Below are 17,720 nucleotides of genomic sequence, written 5' to 3'. Positions count from 1 at the left end.
GAAGAAGCAAGTACTAGGCCGGTCTTTAAAGTTATTGAACAATAATACCGCTGTAACGTTCGATGTGACAGAGATGGTGCGAGATTGGAGAAAGTATGGAAAATTGAATCATAACTGAATTTCAATATACTGTAACTGAAACTTTGTGAAGCAACAAAAATTTCATTTGTTAGTGAGATGGAGAGAGGTAAGAAATGAGTGGTAGTGAAAAGTAGCCGAGAGAGAGAGAGAGAGAGAGAGAGAGAGAGAGAGAGAGAGAGAGAGAGAGTTAAATGTACTTAACAAAAAAATATATGTTATAACACATTGGTGGTTATGTAATATCAACTGTATAGATGGTTTGAATAAGTTAGGAAATGGTATAAACAATACTTTGTTACTGTATTCGTACGCGCATATTATTGAGAGCGGCAACTACACATCTGCTGTTCCGATCACAGCCAAAATTAAACAAAAAGAAGTCAACAATACTCGATTTTTAAAACACACCCGAAATTTAAAAACAAACGTACACGTTTTCTCTATGTGCAATTAACTATTTAAAGAGTAGCAATTTTCTAGAATAAAATGATGTTCCCTAAAAAATAGTGGTTTGCTGATGAAATCGGATGCCGTATCTTAAGCTACGATTGAAATGGACGTATACAAGGTAGATTTTTTTTCATTTTGTATTTAATTGACACTTTTTATTAAGAAAACCGATTTTGGTTTCCTCTTCTATATGTAAGGATTGTATAACAAGAGAGAGAGAGAGAGAGAGAGAGAGAGAGAGAGAGAGAGAGAATGAATCAGCTGTTGTAATCGAATGCCTTGTTTTTGTTTCTTGTACCACCTGAAGCGAGGAATTGATCGCCATAACTAACAATAGTCATGTTAATTTCATTCTTACACTCGGGTTGCCATATGTGAAGTAAAATTTTATTTCTTAGAGAGAGAGAGAGAGAGAGAGAGAGAGAGAGAGAGAGAGAGAGAGAGAGATTTTCTGGCATTAAATCAATCTCTCTCTCTGAGAGGGGTTTTTTATAATTATATCGTGTACTATACAAAACAAATCTTTGTAAAGCAAATCTATACAGTTTAAAATAACAAAATATTGCCGACTCGTTACCGAAGTTTAGGCTATTCACTGCCGATAAACGAACCCAGCCTACATGTGAAAACCTTGAACACCCGAAGAGAACAATAAAGCTTTTATATATACTGCACTAAATAATAATGCTTTATACCATCATTAACACTATTATTGAAATTATCGAAAGGTTAGAGAAAGATAAAGATTGCCGAGAACGTAACCACAATTCTGTTTACATTTAGTCACCTGGACTCGCACAGTTAAAGTTGATTTCATTGTTGATGTGGAATTTTATCCTTAAATAGGATATTTATTATGAAATTAAGTTGATAAGATGTAAGATTAATATCGTTTTGTAACATTTAGTATCAACTACCGTATTTAGGGCTACCAATATACTTAAAAAGGCAATAGATTTGATACATCTTGTAGTGTATGACTCCCAGATTTTGAACAGCTTCGCAGATAAAGAAAATTTATTTTTGAAAAATAGCGACCACATAAATGGGGAATCGTATAATTCGAATATGCATAATTCAAGACCGTACTGTATGTATGTATGTATGTATGTATGTATATATATATATAATATATATCATATATATATATATATATATATATATAGAGTATGTATATATATATATATATATATATATATATATATATATATATATATATATATATCTTTCTAAGGGAGATTTGCAACAGTGATACTCCCAGAGAATTAACCATAGGTCTCCAGAATTCTAACTCCTGGCACGAGTATCCTTAATATATCTTTAAGGATATCGCATAATATCAGGGGACATATTTTCTGATACGACACATAGCAATCTTCACCCCGAATAGATTTAACTCTTTGAGGGGGAGTGGCGAACGAAAGGGGAGCCGTTATCAAGGTACCCGGTGGACCCCCTCCCCATACCTCTACGGCCCATCATTCCTTTTAACTGTAGCATTTAAGCTAGGTGCGCTCCCATGTTTCTCTCGGTGTTGTTACTGTTTATTGGAATATTATCATGCAATCTCCAGCATCTTCATCCTCCGGAAAGCTGAGTATTTGATATTTCCTGTGTATAATTTTGAGGATCCCTTCTCACAGTTAAATTCATATAATTTAAGTGTGTTTAGTGGAGCGCAGCCAACTCCGGAGGCGGCCATTTTGAGATCGCTGTCGCATGCCATAAATGCATTTTATACGGTCAGTAGTGCGACGCTCCCGGTATTTAGCTATAAAGATGCTTTTAGCTAGTTAGGCAAATTATACAAGTGAAGATTTGCATACATATAATATTTCCTCTTCCGATATGTAATGTTACTTTCGTATATGACGGGGACCCCAGCGGTACCAACCATAGTCGCGGTCCCCACCCAAGTTAGGCTAGCCTAAACCTGTTCTGTATACGTTAGTAATGTAAATCCCATTGTTTAACCTCTTGTATCGTTTCCTATTAATTTGGTTGGGGATATATATCCCCTAGAATTTATGGGAATAATTCGATACTTTTTCTCTTTTAGAGAAAAGAGGCTAAACCCTTTCTCCACTCCCGAGCGCCGCCATCACAAGCGGCAACCCTATCTTTCGTCATCGCCCCCAAGTAGTAAACTCCGGCTTGACTTAGAGAGTCTTATACCGTCCGTCCTCTTTGCCGCCGAGTATTCCGGCTTTGAAGTATGACGGTAACTCAGGGTGTACTGTCTTGCAGCCGACAAGGGAATCCATGTTCCTCTGCTGCCCACGACGTTGTCGGCAGGGGAAGCTCTACTCCCTTAATTTACAGCCGAAAGTAGGCGGCATACCTGCCGCTGCCTTTCTCCCCTATAAACTATAAGACACGACTTACAGCCGACAATGTCGCCGACAGGGGAATCTTTGTTCCTCTGCCGACCAAGACATCATCGGTGCCACAGAAAGCCATGCTTCCTTAGTTTTCAGCCGAAAGTAGGCGGCATACCTGCCGGCCGCCTTTCTCCCCTGTAAACTGTAAGACCATTTTCCCTCCCCCCTCTGTCCTTTAGTGTCGGTCTAACCATCACAACATTCTTTTGCCGGTATTCAGACAGTCATCCCGGCTTGCCGAGTTGCCGGCCACTTCCTCCTTATGTCCTTCCTTCACCGGAGGTGAATGCCCCGGGGGGAAAGACTGAGCCAGCCCTGACGTCTGCCGGTGGGAAACCCATTATACTGTTGAGAATTCTTCAGTCCTCTCTTGGCCTGCCATCCACAAACCATACAACCAGCAGTACAGCCGGCGGCAAAAGTTGCGGCCAGATGGAAGCTAGAATCAGATGCATTCCTCCCCTTCCATTAGAATTCTCATTCCTGCAAGGAGACAGTAGACGGCAGTAGCCCTCCTACACTTCCATTTATTGTGCTAAACCATAATAATAGGAAACCCTTCTTTCCATTCTTTCTCTATCACTTAGGCACTAGCCTAACTCCGGTAGTGTACTGGTAAAATTACAGTATTCAACAATACAGTAGCCAGTAAAACTACAGTATATAACAATACAGTAGTTGGAAAACTACAGTATATAACAATACAGTAGTTGGTAAAACTACAGTATACAACAATACAGTAGTACAAGTATTTCTAAAATACTCTGTGTATCCTTTCGCAGTCTATTGTTGGGACCGCATAACATGCTGCGGTTGGAGTATTCCTTCAACACCCTGATGAATCCTTTGATTATCAGGACACTCATGAAACACTGTTCAGTATTAATATTTTACGGGTGGAGGAGTTAGTATAAATATTCACTAGCTCCGACTCTACATACAAGAGTTATTCCACTCTGTATTTTCCCTTATAAGGAATTTAAATAATAATATTGACGGAGGTCTCAGCGATTGCCTGTGAGAGGAAACACAGATATGTGTCTTTCCTATTTCCTTTCTAGCTTACTATCCTAAGCTACTAAATATAATAGTAAGTATTACTATTTTTAAGTATGCATTATATCAATGATATAAACAACTGAATACTCATTTCACACTTTTTCTCCCTTACAGGAGGAGCCAATGGTGAAGTATACAATTGCGTTCTGCAACCACAAGAGTAAGGACTTTTGTGGGCATACGATGTGCAGGTCTCATGCCCCATGCTGCATCGTATCTGGATCCCTGAGGTCCTGGGACCTGAAGGGTTGCTCTAACTACTCGACCTTGCTGACCAAGACTTTGGAGAAGATATCCCTGACACCACGGAGTCAAGAGATACAGCAAGGGAAACCCTTCGAAGGTGGGTAAGAGGCTCCCAGAAGAACTCTCCGGAACCTTACCAACCTAATGAATCTCTAAAGTGCCTTCTGTTCCCTAAGGCTCAATCCAGTACGGTTGTGCCGCAGGTACAGGTCCAGCCTCCCTTCATCCAACGGACAGTGGATGCGGACATCAACAAGGCACTGCAAAGCATGGACATCCACCAAGAACGGATGTCGGAAGTGTCCACTGACACCGAACAGGACCTATTGCAAGAAGGCCCTGAAGAAGAAGTGGTTCAATCACCCACGGAGGAAAAAGGATCCGTTTCGATGGTGACTGAGGACCCTCAGTTCACTGTGTCTGCATATCAACCTATGCCGTCAACCTCTTCAGCCCTAACTCCCCAACTGGCTATACAGGTCGGCAAGAGCGAAGCGCTCCTAGACTCGATCCAGCAGATATTGGTAGTGTTCCAAAAGGAACAAGAGGAAAATAAGCAGGATCTCAAAGAGATGAAGAGAGAGGTACAGGAAGGGAAACGTCCTGGCGCTTCCAGGGGCTCTGCTAAGCCCCTTAAAATATCTGACCTCCCTCACTGCTCTGAAACCAACCCCTGGAGGTATACGGAGCACATGCTCATGATGAATGGGAAGCTTTGTATCTCCGAGAAGTTGGGGGCCAAACCCCTTGAAGATCTTCAATTCTGGCCCAGCTTTTCAGCGTACCCAGATTGCTACGTGAGACTGTGAGATGAACCTGCATCACGCGAGGAGACTATACCGAAGAAGGTCATTGTCTTTGAACATGACAAGTCACAAGCCATCCTTACCAAGACCCTGAAAGGAGCCGGATATACCAACTCCAAAATCTCAGCATTGAGCAAGAAGCACTCGACCTTCATTGCTCCTTCCTCCAGAGCCTTCCCCTTTTTGGGGAAAGTCCTAGACTGTGTCATGAGAGCAGTCGAAGAGGGCAAACCCTGCCCAATTCTAGAGGAATGCAAACCATTATCTCTAGCTATGCCCACCTGCGAGGAGAAGTGGAAAGAGGTTCATCTAACCTTCTCTGTCTCTAAGTTGGATCCGGAGATAGCAGGACTGCAGTTTTATGAGAACCTTCCAAAATTGCCGGACCATCTTTTGAGAAGGGAACAGGAGACAAAAGAAAGACTTGCCACCTCCCTTTCTCATGAAAACTGCTTTGAAATGTGTGCAGGCCTAAATAACGCCGCAGACATGTATATGATCCTAGCTAAGTGTCACATGGGTACCCATGTGATGGACTTGTGAAACACAAACCCAGAAAACTGATTTCATCATGTATCTGGGGAAAAGACCTTTTCCCACAGGAAGTGGTCCAAGAAGTCATTGCCAAAGCCACCATGGAGAATAAAAACCTTCTCCAAAAGTGGGGCATGTCTTCAAAGAGGAAATCTTCATCAGATGGAGGTCCCCAGCCTGAGAACAAAAAGGCAAGAAGACCACGTAGACCTGCACAACTTCCGACCGTGACCATGACCACAGTGCCTCAAATGGTAGCCCAGCCACAAACCACCTTCCAGATGGTCCCTCAACAGCTGGTAGGCCAGTCACCTGTGTTTAATCCAGGCTTTGAAAGGCACTCGACCACCTTTCGGCCCTACAAAGGTAAGGGCCGAAAAAGAGGATCCTCCGAAAACCACCCAAAGGGTAAAGGAGGACGAGGTCACGGATACGAGTCCTCAGAAACCTCAAAACAATGAGAGGTTCCAGGTAGGAGGCAGACTTTTCCCCTTTCGGGATCATTGGACCTTCGATCCCGTAGCCCACAGCCAAATCACGAATGGACTTGGTTGGAAATAGAACAAAAATCCACCTCACTTTTCCAGAATTCTTCAAACACTCCATCTCCTTGTTGGAAGAATATACCTCAGAACTTTTGAACAAGAAGGTAATTAGAAAAGCGAAGTCCATCAAATTCCAGGGAAGGCTGTTTTGTGTTCCCAACAAAGACTCGGACAAACTCAGAGTCATTCTAGACTTGTCTCCACTCAACAAGTTCCGGATGCTTACATTGCAACACATAAGGACCCTTCCACCAAAAAAGGGGCGTACACAGTCTCAATAGACCTGGCAGATGTTTACTGGCACCTACCAGTCAGTCGCCTCCTCTCCTCCTACCTAGGATTCAGGCTACAGAAGACAAAATATATCTTCACAGCCGCCATGCCCTTTGGACTAAACATAGCCCCAAGGGTATTCACAAAGCTAGCGGACACAATCGTCCAGAAACTACGCTCCGAAGGAGTACAAGTAGAAGCATACCTGGACGATTGGCTGGTGCGGGCAGCATCCAAGACTACTTTTCTGCAAGCGGCCAGAAAGGTGATCCAGTTCCTGGAACACCTGGGCTTCAAGATCAATCGCAAGAAGTCTCGCTTTTCTCCAGCTCAGACGTTTCAATGGTTAGGAATCCATTGGAACTTGCAGTCACATCACCTCTCCATTCCATCCAAGAAGAGGAGAGAATTAGCGGCATCTGTCAAGAGACTAATCCAACACGAGGATTTTAAGATGCCAACAAGAAAGAGTATTGGGCTCTCTCCAGTTCGCAGTAGTGACAGACCCGGTGCTGAAAGCACAACTAAAAGATGCGTCAGGAGTCTGGAGAAGATACGCATCAAACGCTCAAAGAGATCAACAAGGTTGACCCCGACCCGACTGCGCATGCTATTAAGTCCGTGGTCAACAACTAAGAGCCTATAACGGACAATTCTCTTGCAACCACCATAAACATCAGTGGTGATACACACGGACGCCTCCCTGGAAGGACGGGGAGGCCATTCACAAGAAAAGAAAGTGCAAGGGAATTGGTCGCGCCAGTTCAAAACCTTTCACATCAACATCTTGGAGGCTATGACAGTCTTCCTGACGTTGAAGAGACTATCCCCTCGCAGAGCAGTCCACATCAGACTGGTCCTGGACAACAAAGTGATAGTGAAATGTCTAAACCGACAAGGCTCGAGATCACCTCACATCAATCACGTGATGTTAGCCATCTTCCGCCTGGCAAGGAAGAGAAGATGGCATTTATCAGCAGTTCACCTTCAAGGGTTCCGCGATGTGACGGCGGATGCTCTATCTAAGCGAAAGCCGATAGAGACAGAATGGTCCCTAGACGCAGACTCATTCTCCTTCATCTCGGAAAAAGTCCCGGAACTGCAGATCGACCTCTTCGCAATGAGCAACAACAAGAAACTACCTCGTTATGTAGCCCCTTACGAGGACTCTCAAGCAGAAGCGATAGATGCCATGTCTCTCGACTGGAACAGATGGAATCGGATTTACCTGTTTCCACCAACCAATCTCCTGCTACAAGTCCTCGACAAGCTAAGATCCTTCAGAGGAACAGCTGCAGTAGTGGCCCCAAATGGCCCAGAAGCAATTGGTTTCCTCTAGTTCTAGAATTGAAACTGAAGCTGCTTCCTCTGCCGAACCCAGTTTTATCCCAACTGGTTCAGAAGTAGACTGTTTTTGCTTCATCCTTGAGAACTAATAACATACATCTCATGATTTTCTAGCCCTAGCAGCCAAGAAAAGGTTTGGGATCTCAAAGGACATGTTCGACTTCATTGAAGAATACAAGTCAAGTTCAACTAGGAGACAATATGAATCATCTTGGAAGAAGTGGGTTTCCTTTGTGAAAGCAAGGAAACCGACAGAAATATCAATAGACTTCTGTCTCTCCTTCTTCATCCACCTACACGAACAAGGCTTGGCTTCCACCACAATAACTGCGTGTAAGTTGGCTATGACTAGACCTCTTCTGTACGCCTTTCAGGTGGACCTTTCAGGTGAAATCTTCAACAAGATACCAAAAGCATGCGCTAGACTCAATCTAGCAACCCCTCCAAAGCCCATAACATGGTCGTTGGACAAAGTCTTGCACTATTGATATTTCTGTTTGCTATAGCTTCAGGTGCTAGAGTTAGTGAAATAGTAGCTTTATCCAGAAATGAAGGCCATATTCAGTTCTTGGAAACAGGAGAACTGAATCTCTTCCCTGATCCCACGTTTCTCGCCAAAAACGAGCTGCCCACCAAAAGGTGGGGTCCTTGGAGAATCTGCCCTCTGAAGGAAGATGTCTCTCTATGCCCAGTAATGTGTCTCAAGGTCTTTCTTAGGAGAACTTCAGACTTCAAGGAGGGACAGCTCTTCCGAGGCGAAACCTCAGGATCAAATTTGTCCCTAAGACAACTGAGGGCAAAACTCACCTACTTTATTCTCAGAGCGGATCCTGACAGCACACCCGCAGGTCACGATCCAAGGAAAGTTGCTTCTTCATTGAATTTCTTTCAACAAATGTACTTTGAGAGGCTTCGCTCATATACAGGGTGGAAATCATCCAGAGTCTTCTATAAATATTATGCGAAGCATGTGCACGAGATAAACCTCTTTGTGGTGGTGGTAGGTAGTGTCATAAAACCTGTCGTTTAGTGCTGCGATGAACAGTGAACTGTTTTGGGACTCAACAGTGTATCGAGTGAATAGGTGTTAACACCTTCTAGTGAAAATCACTATGGTGATTAATAGACTGTTCTATACAGGTGCAGAATATAACCAATAACAACAGTGCCGTGTGAACATTTGAACAAAGAGTTGAAGCATATCAAACATTTGAGCAAAACTAGACAAGTTTAGCTTCACATTCATTGAGAGGCATTTTTAAAAAATGAATTAATATATGTATATTTTTCTTTTACAGGTCAGAAATATATATAACCATGATGTTTATATGTGCAAGGTTAAATTCCTTCTCATGATACATTATTAATTTATTTTGCTTATGAAAATAAATAGAAAAAATGTATCTGCCTCTTCTTTTATCCTCAGTACATCAATAAAAAAATCCAGAGTTTGTCTATTTTCTTAAATAGACACCTTGATGGTACCGATTTCTAAAGTACGAATAGGTAATCTCTTGAAAGTTTCCTTTACGTCCTTATGAAAATACAAACTTTGAATCCTTAAAGTCGAAGTCGACATCTTCCCTGTAAGGGGCAGGAAGCCCTAAGCTAGTTCCAAGCTTGGTGGATATGACAAATAACAGTAATGTCATATATAAAAGGGTCTAGGAGACCATATAAGGAACTCATTCAAAGTAAAGGCACTTATACAAACCCACAGATATAGTACTTTCAAGTTAATTCTCTGGCAAGCTTCCATCAGGACGACATGGCCGAGCCCAAAAAAAACGATTTTGAGCAAAGCGAAAAATCTATTTTTGGGTGAGATAGCCATGTCGTCCTGATGGACCCACCCTTCTTTCTTAAAATGACCCCACCCAAAACTACTCTATCTGTGGCTATTCCTGCTTAAATGCAACTAGGAATGATGGGTCGTAGTAGTATGGGGAGGGGGTCCACCGGGTAACTTGATAACGGCTCCCCTTTCGTTCGCCACTCTTCCCCCTCAAAGAGTTAAATCTATTCGGGGTGAAGATTGCTATGTGTCGTATCAAAAAATATGTCCCCTGATATTATGTGATATCCTTAAAGATATATTAAGGATACTCACGCCAGGAGTTAGAATTCTGGAGACCTATGGTTAATTCTCTGGGAGTATCACTGTAGCAAATATCCCTTAGAAAGCTACCTAAAGGAACCTTCCATCAGGACGACATGGTCATCTCACCCAAAAATAGATTTTTTGCTTTGCTCAAAATCCGTTATATACATAAACATATACACATATATATATACTGTATATATATATATATATATATATATATATATATATATATATACTGTATATATATATATATATATATATATATATATATATATATATATATATATATATATATATATAATGTACTTTTTGTACATTTATATTTGAAAATAAACAGGATTTTAATCAAACTGGCATTTTACTTAACTGTATCCAATAATAATGCATGAAATATTCCCATGTTGGTATCATATCAAGAAATAAAAACGTAGAGAATTATAATCTTTTCCATTGTTTATAAGTTGGTCAACATTACCATCTATGCTTTCCGAATTAGCTAATTAAGGAAAACTACCAAAGGTTATTTCATATTTCCTAAAAGAAACAATCCTTACTTGACTTATCATTTTCAAGTTTTATTTGAATTACTTATCATGTTTTATTTATTGTTGAGTCACTTACAGAAATTAACCAAAGTTTAATTCATGTTGCAGATGCATGATAAACTATACTTTTTAGCTCTGTGGCGCTTGATTTTAAGGCTTGGGATATATTCATGTTATCTAACAAAAACTACATATTTTATATAATTTGTATTTTTCCTAGCAATACAAATGCCAAGTTATTTATATGGGTTACTTCTAGTCTTGTTTTCTACGACCAGATAATCAAAAAGAAATCCATTTGATTACATCATGCTATGTTGCTAGGCAACAGCTGGGCATCAAGCAATAGACTTAATCTCAAAGACTTAAGGGGTGGTTGAGGCAGGACCTTTGGTAAATGACTCGGGTCTGTATAGCTTGGGAAATATAACAAATTTGGAAGTAATTTGTATTTTTCCTAGCAATACAAACTTGGAACTATCTACTGTGGAGTATTATTTCAGTGAAGCTGAAACCATCCGATAAGCTTTTTTGTCAATGTGTAACTACCTACCACTAGTTAGCAGGGGGAGGGAGTGGGGTAGATTAACCCTCTCCCTCTCACTAGCACTAGCAATAACCGTCACTTTTGTAATTGCGGCAGGACTTTCAGGGGGTTGGTGCTGGCAGGTCAGTATGTGTAAAGAGCTCCAGGTTTATATTGCTAAGAAAAATACAAATTACTTCCAAATTAGTCACTTGTTCCTGTGCAAAATACAAATCTTCCGCTCTTTACTGTGGAGACTCACCTTTAGGTGGGTGGAAGTCCAAAACCAATTGACTGAAAACTGTCCTGGGGTGGTCTCTGTATAATGATACCTAGAGGGATCCTGCACTACATTATCCTCGTAGGATAATGGTCTGGGCAATCATTGCTGGAGAATAAGGAATTAATCTGTTGGAAAATACATCAGCTATTCGAGCCGTGCCCTTTACTAATATATATTTCTTCCTGTCTCCCTCTGACAGGAGGACGGAGATATGACACACATATCATTACTTGCTAAGCTACAACATTAGTTGGAAAAGCAGGATGCTATAAGCCCAGGGGCTCCAACAGGGAAAATAGCCCAATGAGGAAAGGAAACAAGGAAAAATTAAATATTTTAAAGAACCGTAACAACATTGAAATAAATATTTCCTATACAAACTATGAAAACTTTAATAAAATAAAAAGAAGAGAAATTAGATAGAATAGTGTGCTCGAGTGTACTCTCAAGCAAGAGAACTCTAACCCAAGACAGTGGAAGACCATGGTACAGAGGATATGGCACTACCCATGATTAGAGAACAATGTTTTGATTTTCGAGTGTCCTTCTCCTAGAGGAGCTGCTTACCATAGCTAAAAAGTCTCTTCTACTCTTACCAAGAGGAAAAGTAGCCACTGAACAATTACAGTGCAGTAGTTAACCCCATGGGTGAAGAAGAATTGTTTGGTAATCTCATTGTCAGATATATGAGGACAGGGGAAAATCTGTAAAGAATAGGCCAGACTATTTGGTGTATGTGTAGGCAAAGGGAAAGTGAACCGTAACCAGAGAGAAGGATTAAATGAAGTACTGTCTCACCAGTCAAAGGACCCCATAACTCTCTAGTGGTAGTATCTCAACGGGTGGCTGGTGCCCTGGCCAACCTACTGCCTAAACATGTATATGTAGCTTTCCAAAGAGCATGAAACTCACTCACAAAAGAACGAGGTCAGCTGTGCAGAGTTCCCCGAATGCTGCACCCCAAGAGAGAGAATGATGAAGTAGGAAGTGGCCAGTCAGTCTTCCTAGACTTACTTCAGGGGTAACCTCTGCCCTCGAACCTCTGATATTGTCCCACAAGGGAGCTGAGGTGTTTAGATCATGTTATGGGTAGCCACCACAGGACCTATTGAGAATGTGCATAAGCTCCTGTGGGTTATGTCTTGCAGATAGCGGGAGGTGAACGTTGTTTGACGTTTCCACCTGCCTGCTTAAGTACCGGCTGAAAAGAAATTTTCTTTCAAAATGCAAGTGAAGTACTTATTCCCTTGACATCATGGGCACGGGGACATCTACCTGATGTCGAGGTGTCTGAGGCCCGTGCCCTTTCTATTACTCGCCTGATCCAAGAGGAGATGGAGTTCTTCACGATTCTCATCTTGGTCTTCCCCGAGCTGACGCACAGCTTGTTGATTTGGGGTTGAGCTCTTCTCATCCTTAGGAGATATAACCTCATCGTCCTTACAGTGCATAGTGACAGTTGATCAATATCGTCTGTTACTGATCGGAGACTCTCAATCCGAAAGGGCCTGAATCTAGGATTCACTAAGGACGGATTTTGAGTCTCTGCCACAAAGTCAAGGACAACATTGAGTGTGACCTGCCACCCATCCCCTTGAATGGGTGATGTCGTATGAAAGAAAAGACCATGTAGCTGCTGACTCTACCTGCAGAGATTAGGGCCGAAAGAAAACCATCTATAAGGTCAAGTCCTTATCCATGGGTTGACGTAGAGGCTCATTAATGGGCTTCTTTCTGTGAACGTAAGACCCTGAAAACATTCCAAGGAAGTAGTCTAACTTTCAACTGAGGGCAGGAATACTCATAGTTCCGTATGAGGAGTGATCCGTTGAAGAGGAAATGATAACTCGAGTCAATTCGAAGATAATGTTCAAGGCTGAATGAAAGCCTTTCACCATCGACACTCAGTGGAGTTTTCCCTCCCTGGGGTACAGTAAAAACTCTGCTACTGCTGGAATACAGGCACTGATTGGAGGGACACCCCATCCATGACACCCGCTACAAAAGACGGACCACTTCGCCTGATACACCGCAGACGATGACTCCCGGAGGTATTTTGCCATGCACCTAGCAACTGACTTCGTAAATACGTAGCGATGGTATCGCTTGGTGGAAAATCCTCATGTGAGGTTGTGTGAGTAGTTAGGGAAATGGAGGGAGCTCTCTTGGTGCCTCTGTGAGCAGATGCAGAAGGTCCGGGAACCCTTCTCTTGTTGCCACAGCAGAACTATGAGGGTCACTGCTAGATTTTACAATGCCCTTACCCTGGTCAGTAGCCTTCTTACTAGGCAAAAGGATGGGAACGCATAGACATCCACCTTATCCCATGGGTGATGAAAAGCGTTTTGCCCGAATGCTTGTGGTTCCGGTACTGGTAAGCAGTACACCGTTAGTTCTGGTTGAGGGACGTCACAGACAGGTTGATTGTCCATTTGGAGCCAACTATCTGAGTCTTCCTGCTCAGAATGTTTGCCAGAACGTTCTTCTTGCTCGGGATGAAGCGGGCTGTTCAGGCTACCAAATTTTCTTCCGTCCACCTGAGGATTTTCACACCTATCAGGCATAGGTGCTGTGAAAAGCTTTCTCCTTAAGTGGGACACTACTTTAGTGTTGACGCTCATCAGTACTACGTAATGCCATGAAAGGGGGTGATGGAAGTATTTGAGGGTCAGGTAGGCTACCCTAATTTCCAGGAGGTTATGTGGCCCCCGCCTTTGGATTCGGACCAAAGTCCGGATGCCGTCAGGTGCAACAGATGAGCAACCCCCCCTTCTTTAAATGCATCTGTGAAGAACAGAAAAATCCAGGAGAGGAGAGAGAGGATCTGCTCCTCTGAGGATGTTGGTGTCTGACACCCAGCAACTCAGGTCTCTCATCTGTTTGGGTTCGACCGGTACTAGGGTACTCGGTGGGTCTCTGTGCTGAGACCAGAAGGTCATCAGCTGTCACTATAGAGACTGTATGTGGATGCAAGTACTTTGCCTCTCAAGGGAAAGCTCTGCCGGTACTTGATCCCCTGACGGAGAGACCTTGCCTAGTGTAGTCTTGACCAAAGGTGGAACAGTCTGAGGATGGTCGGTCTGTGAAGGGGAGGCTACCTGCCATTCCTCTTCAAAAGGGTAAGCGTTGGCAAGGCGAAGGCTGGTAAGGTGCGCAGGCTTGTGCACCTCTTCTTGTTTGCCCTGCAGGGAGCATGTGCTTGTGAGGTGAGAGCTGGAAAAGCGAGTCCTTCTCAGTTTTTACAGGCAATTGCTACCTGTGTGCACTTGCGAGTTGTGTGTCCATGATCGAGGGGCAAAAACTGGTAGAGCGCGCTCCTTCCAGTTTGCACAACCACAAGGTGAGAGCTGGAACTGCGCACTGGTTTGTGCACCTTTCCCAATCCTCAAGGCAACAGATCTACCCGTGCGTGCCTTTCTCAGCTCGGCCAGGTGTCGCGACATAGAACTCGTCTTTACTCCGGACCATGCTTCTTGTATGAGTGGGTCTTGATGGAGAGACTCTCAAGACAGCACTATGTGTACCAGAAGTGAGGCACCTCTCTTAGTCAGGCAGACAAGCTCGTCTGCTCACCTTACTCAGTGAATTAGTGTGCAACACCGTGCAAAATTTCCTTGTGAAACTGGAATCTGTGTTCACACCTGAGTAGGATGGACCAGGGTATTTTCGTACGACCAGTCTGCCACAGCAGCCTGGTGGGTAGCGTTATGTGCAGGAGGAGACATTCGTTCATAAAAGGTAATTAAGACTGCAGGAGACAGGTTGTACCAGCGCCTTACCTGCGAGTAAGAATTCCCCCCCCCCCCATCATCGAAAGATGGGAAGGGCTCTGGACTACCTGATCAACCAATACCCAGTAGGATGGTCAACAATACCCCAGGATTCTGCTTATTGTTGCCCCCCCTCCAAGGGTTAGCAAGTTCCATTGAGTGGAACAAGCGACCTTTACCCTTAAGCGAACAGTCAATTCTCCTCAGTTCCTAACGAGGGGTTTAGACATTACGTAGTAAGAAATATCTCAAGTTGATGTCCAGACCTGCTATGAAGGGGAGGAGGGAGAATCTTGCTTCAACTGCCACCAATCCAATGGAAGTTGGCCGAGTAAGTATGATACAAATCAGGAAACCAAGGTAGCCAGTATTCCTTAGAAGAAGATGTCATTACAGCGAATCTCCTTAGGGATCGCTTTCGGGCAAGAGACCAGTCAATAACAACTGATAGCACACAACTACTTCCACAGGGTAAGATCAAGACGTATCTTCAATCTATTGTTGGACAGGTAATGTATGCTTAAATCTATCTACGAACCCGCAACACTGAACAGGGAGGCGGACAAACATACGGGCATAGCCCAAATTATTAGTTGTGTCAAGGACTCAGTTGGAGAACGTTGATAAAACATTCGTAACTGAGACCTCCTCCTACCTATGAACGATGAAAACTTATATTTCTTAGTCTCCGATAGGCAAAACTGGAATAATCTTTTAATGTTCCCTTTCAGGAAATAAATTTGCTATGTGAAGTTTGTGGTCTCAGTATTTTTTTAAAACAGAGACCTCTGATCATAAGTTAGGAAGGAACTGCCTGGGATGTAGGGAGACTACATATCCAGTATGTCTGGTTATGGGAAGGGAGAAGAGTACAGTAATGCATAACCTGGTTTCACGTAAGAAATACGTACAGCCATCAACACATGATTTATAAGAGAGTTCTAATTGTAAGAGGGTCTATAGTCCTTGTCAATGGAAAGATTGCTTGCTCGGTTATGTGCATGTCCATCTGTGGTCGCACACGCGTATCCTCTCTGCCTTCAGGTAAACGTTTGACAAAGAGTCGGAGCCTGCTTGCAAAAATAATGTATGTGCGAGGAGTCGCACATTATTGCCCATGGAATTTGATCGTCAACTCGCTATAGTATTTTCAAGATGTAAGCGCATGTGCCCACGAAAACAAAACATACAGCTAGTGGAGCGATCATACCTCTGTTGATTTGACTGCCTGCATTGTGGGCGGGGCTGCTACTATTCATAAATGTAATGAGAAGCTGACAGAGTTTGTCTGGCCGCCTTGTGGGTGGGGCTTGTTAACGTTCGTAAACATAATGTGAAGCTGACAACATTTGTCTGTCTGCCTTGCTATCATTCGTAAACGTTAGCAGAAGCTAATGCTTTTCTCTTGGGACTAAAGGCTTGAAATAATAATCTTATATCGCAAGCTCGTTGTGCTAGTGCTCCAAAGCTCTCCATTTCGTTGGGCAAATAAGCTCAGGAAATAACCCAGGATTATATTTCACGAAACTCTGCGTCTAACAGGAACTCGTTGTGTCCAGGGGCACACTGACGCATGCAGCTCACTCAAGCCATCAGTAGTAAACCGTATTTGTGGCAATATCCCTGAGATTTTGTCTTGGCGAGAGTGCATGCGCCACAGAAGTTAATTTCAGCCTTTTATTGAGTTTTAACGGACGCCTGTAGGTGTGTAAAACTTCTCAAGGCCGAGAGTTGCCAACAAAGAAGTGAAGTCTTGCATGAAGGGTTTGTTGTCCCTGAACCCAAAGAACAGAAACACTAGGCATGTTCGTATAGGCTTGCTAATGTTCATAAATGTAATTAGATGCTGACAAAGTTTATCTGGCCGCTTTGTGGGCGGGACTTGTTAATGTTCGTAAACGTAATGTGAAGCTGACAACTCTCCCTGCAAGTGAGGAGATTGGACAGTGGCTGGTGGAGGAACTCTCCCTTAAAAGGGAAAGTTGCTCAACACCTGATCGAGATTAAATCTCCCTCGGAAGGGAAAGTTGCTCAACACCTGGTGGAGGTTAACTCTCCCTCGGAAGGGAAAGTTGCTCAACACCTGGTGGAGGTTAACTCTCCCTCAGAAGGGAAAGTTACTCAACACTTGGTGGTTAACTCCCCTCAGAAGGGACAGTTGCTCAACACCTGGTGGAGGTTAACCCTCCCTTGGAAGGGAAAGTTGCTCTACACCTAGTGGAGGTTAACTCTCCCTTGAAAGGAAAAGCTGCTCAACACCTGGAGGCAAACCTCCAAGCAGTACTCTTTGCTTCCCATCAACTAGCTAAACTTGAGCTGAAGGTCAACATCGAGTGTTGCCTGTGAAACATCCCCGAAGGTTTACCCGACAGGCCACTCCTGGAGTTCTTGTCAGCCCCGTGTAAGGAAGGTCAGCTCAAAAGGAACTAGCCTAATATTTACATTAGGCCAGTTGCTTTTATTCGTAACCGGTTATAAAAAAGGTTTGGTGGGAGAAAAAGACTATGCCTTTACTCTACTGAGCCGAAATAAAAAGTGATGGTTGGTCACTAGTGCTGGTGTGAGCGGGAGGGTTAACCTACCGAGGTCCCCCCCTTATTATATTAACTGTGGGTAGTTACACCCAGACATTAAAGCTTATCGGCTAGTTTCAGCTTCGCCGAAATAATACTCCACAGTAAAGAGCGGAAGGTTTGTATTTTGGACACGAACAAATAAATTATATAAAATTTGTACAGTAGTTTATTCCTACGCGGGTACAAACTTCCGA

General features: G+C 43.1%; 1 long non-coding RNA gene across 1 annotated transcript in view; it reads right to left on the bottom strand.

The window, feature by feature from the left end:
* Positions 1-17,720, bottom strand: part of LOC137653089 (uncharacterized) — a 587,775-nt gene that overhangs the window by 350,236 nt on the left and 219,819 nt on the right. The gene's annotated exons all lie outside the window — the stretch shown is intronic.

This window comes from Palaemon carinicauda, chromosome 14 (assembly GCF_036898095.1).
Source record: "Palaemon carinicauda isolate YSFRI2023 chromosome 14, ASM3689809v2, whole genome shotgun sequence".
Classification (NCBI taxonomy): domain Eukaryota; kingdom Metazoa; phylum Arthropoda; class Malacostraca; order Decapoda; family Palaemonidae; genus Palaemon; species Palaemon carinicauda.
This window is presented reverse-complemented; position numbering and strand designations above follow the sequence as displayed.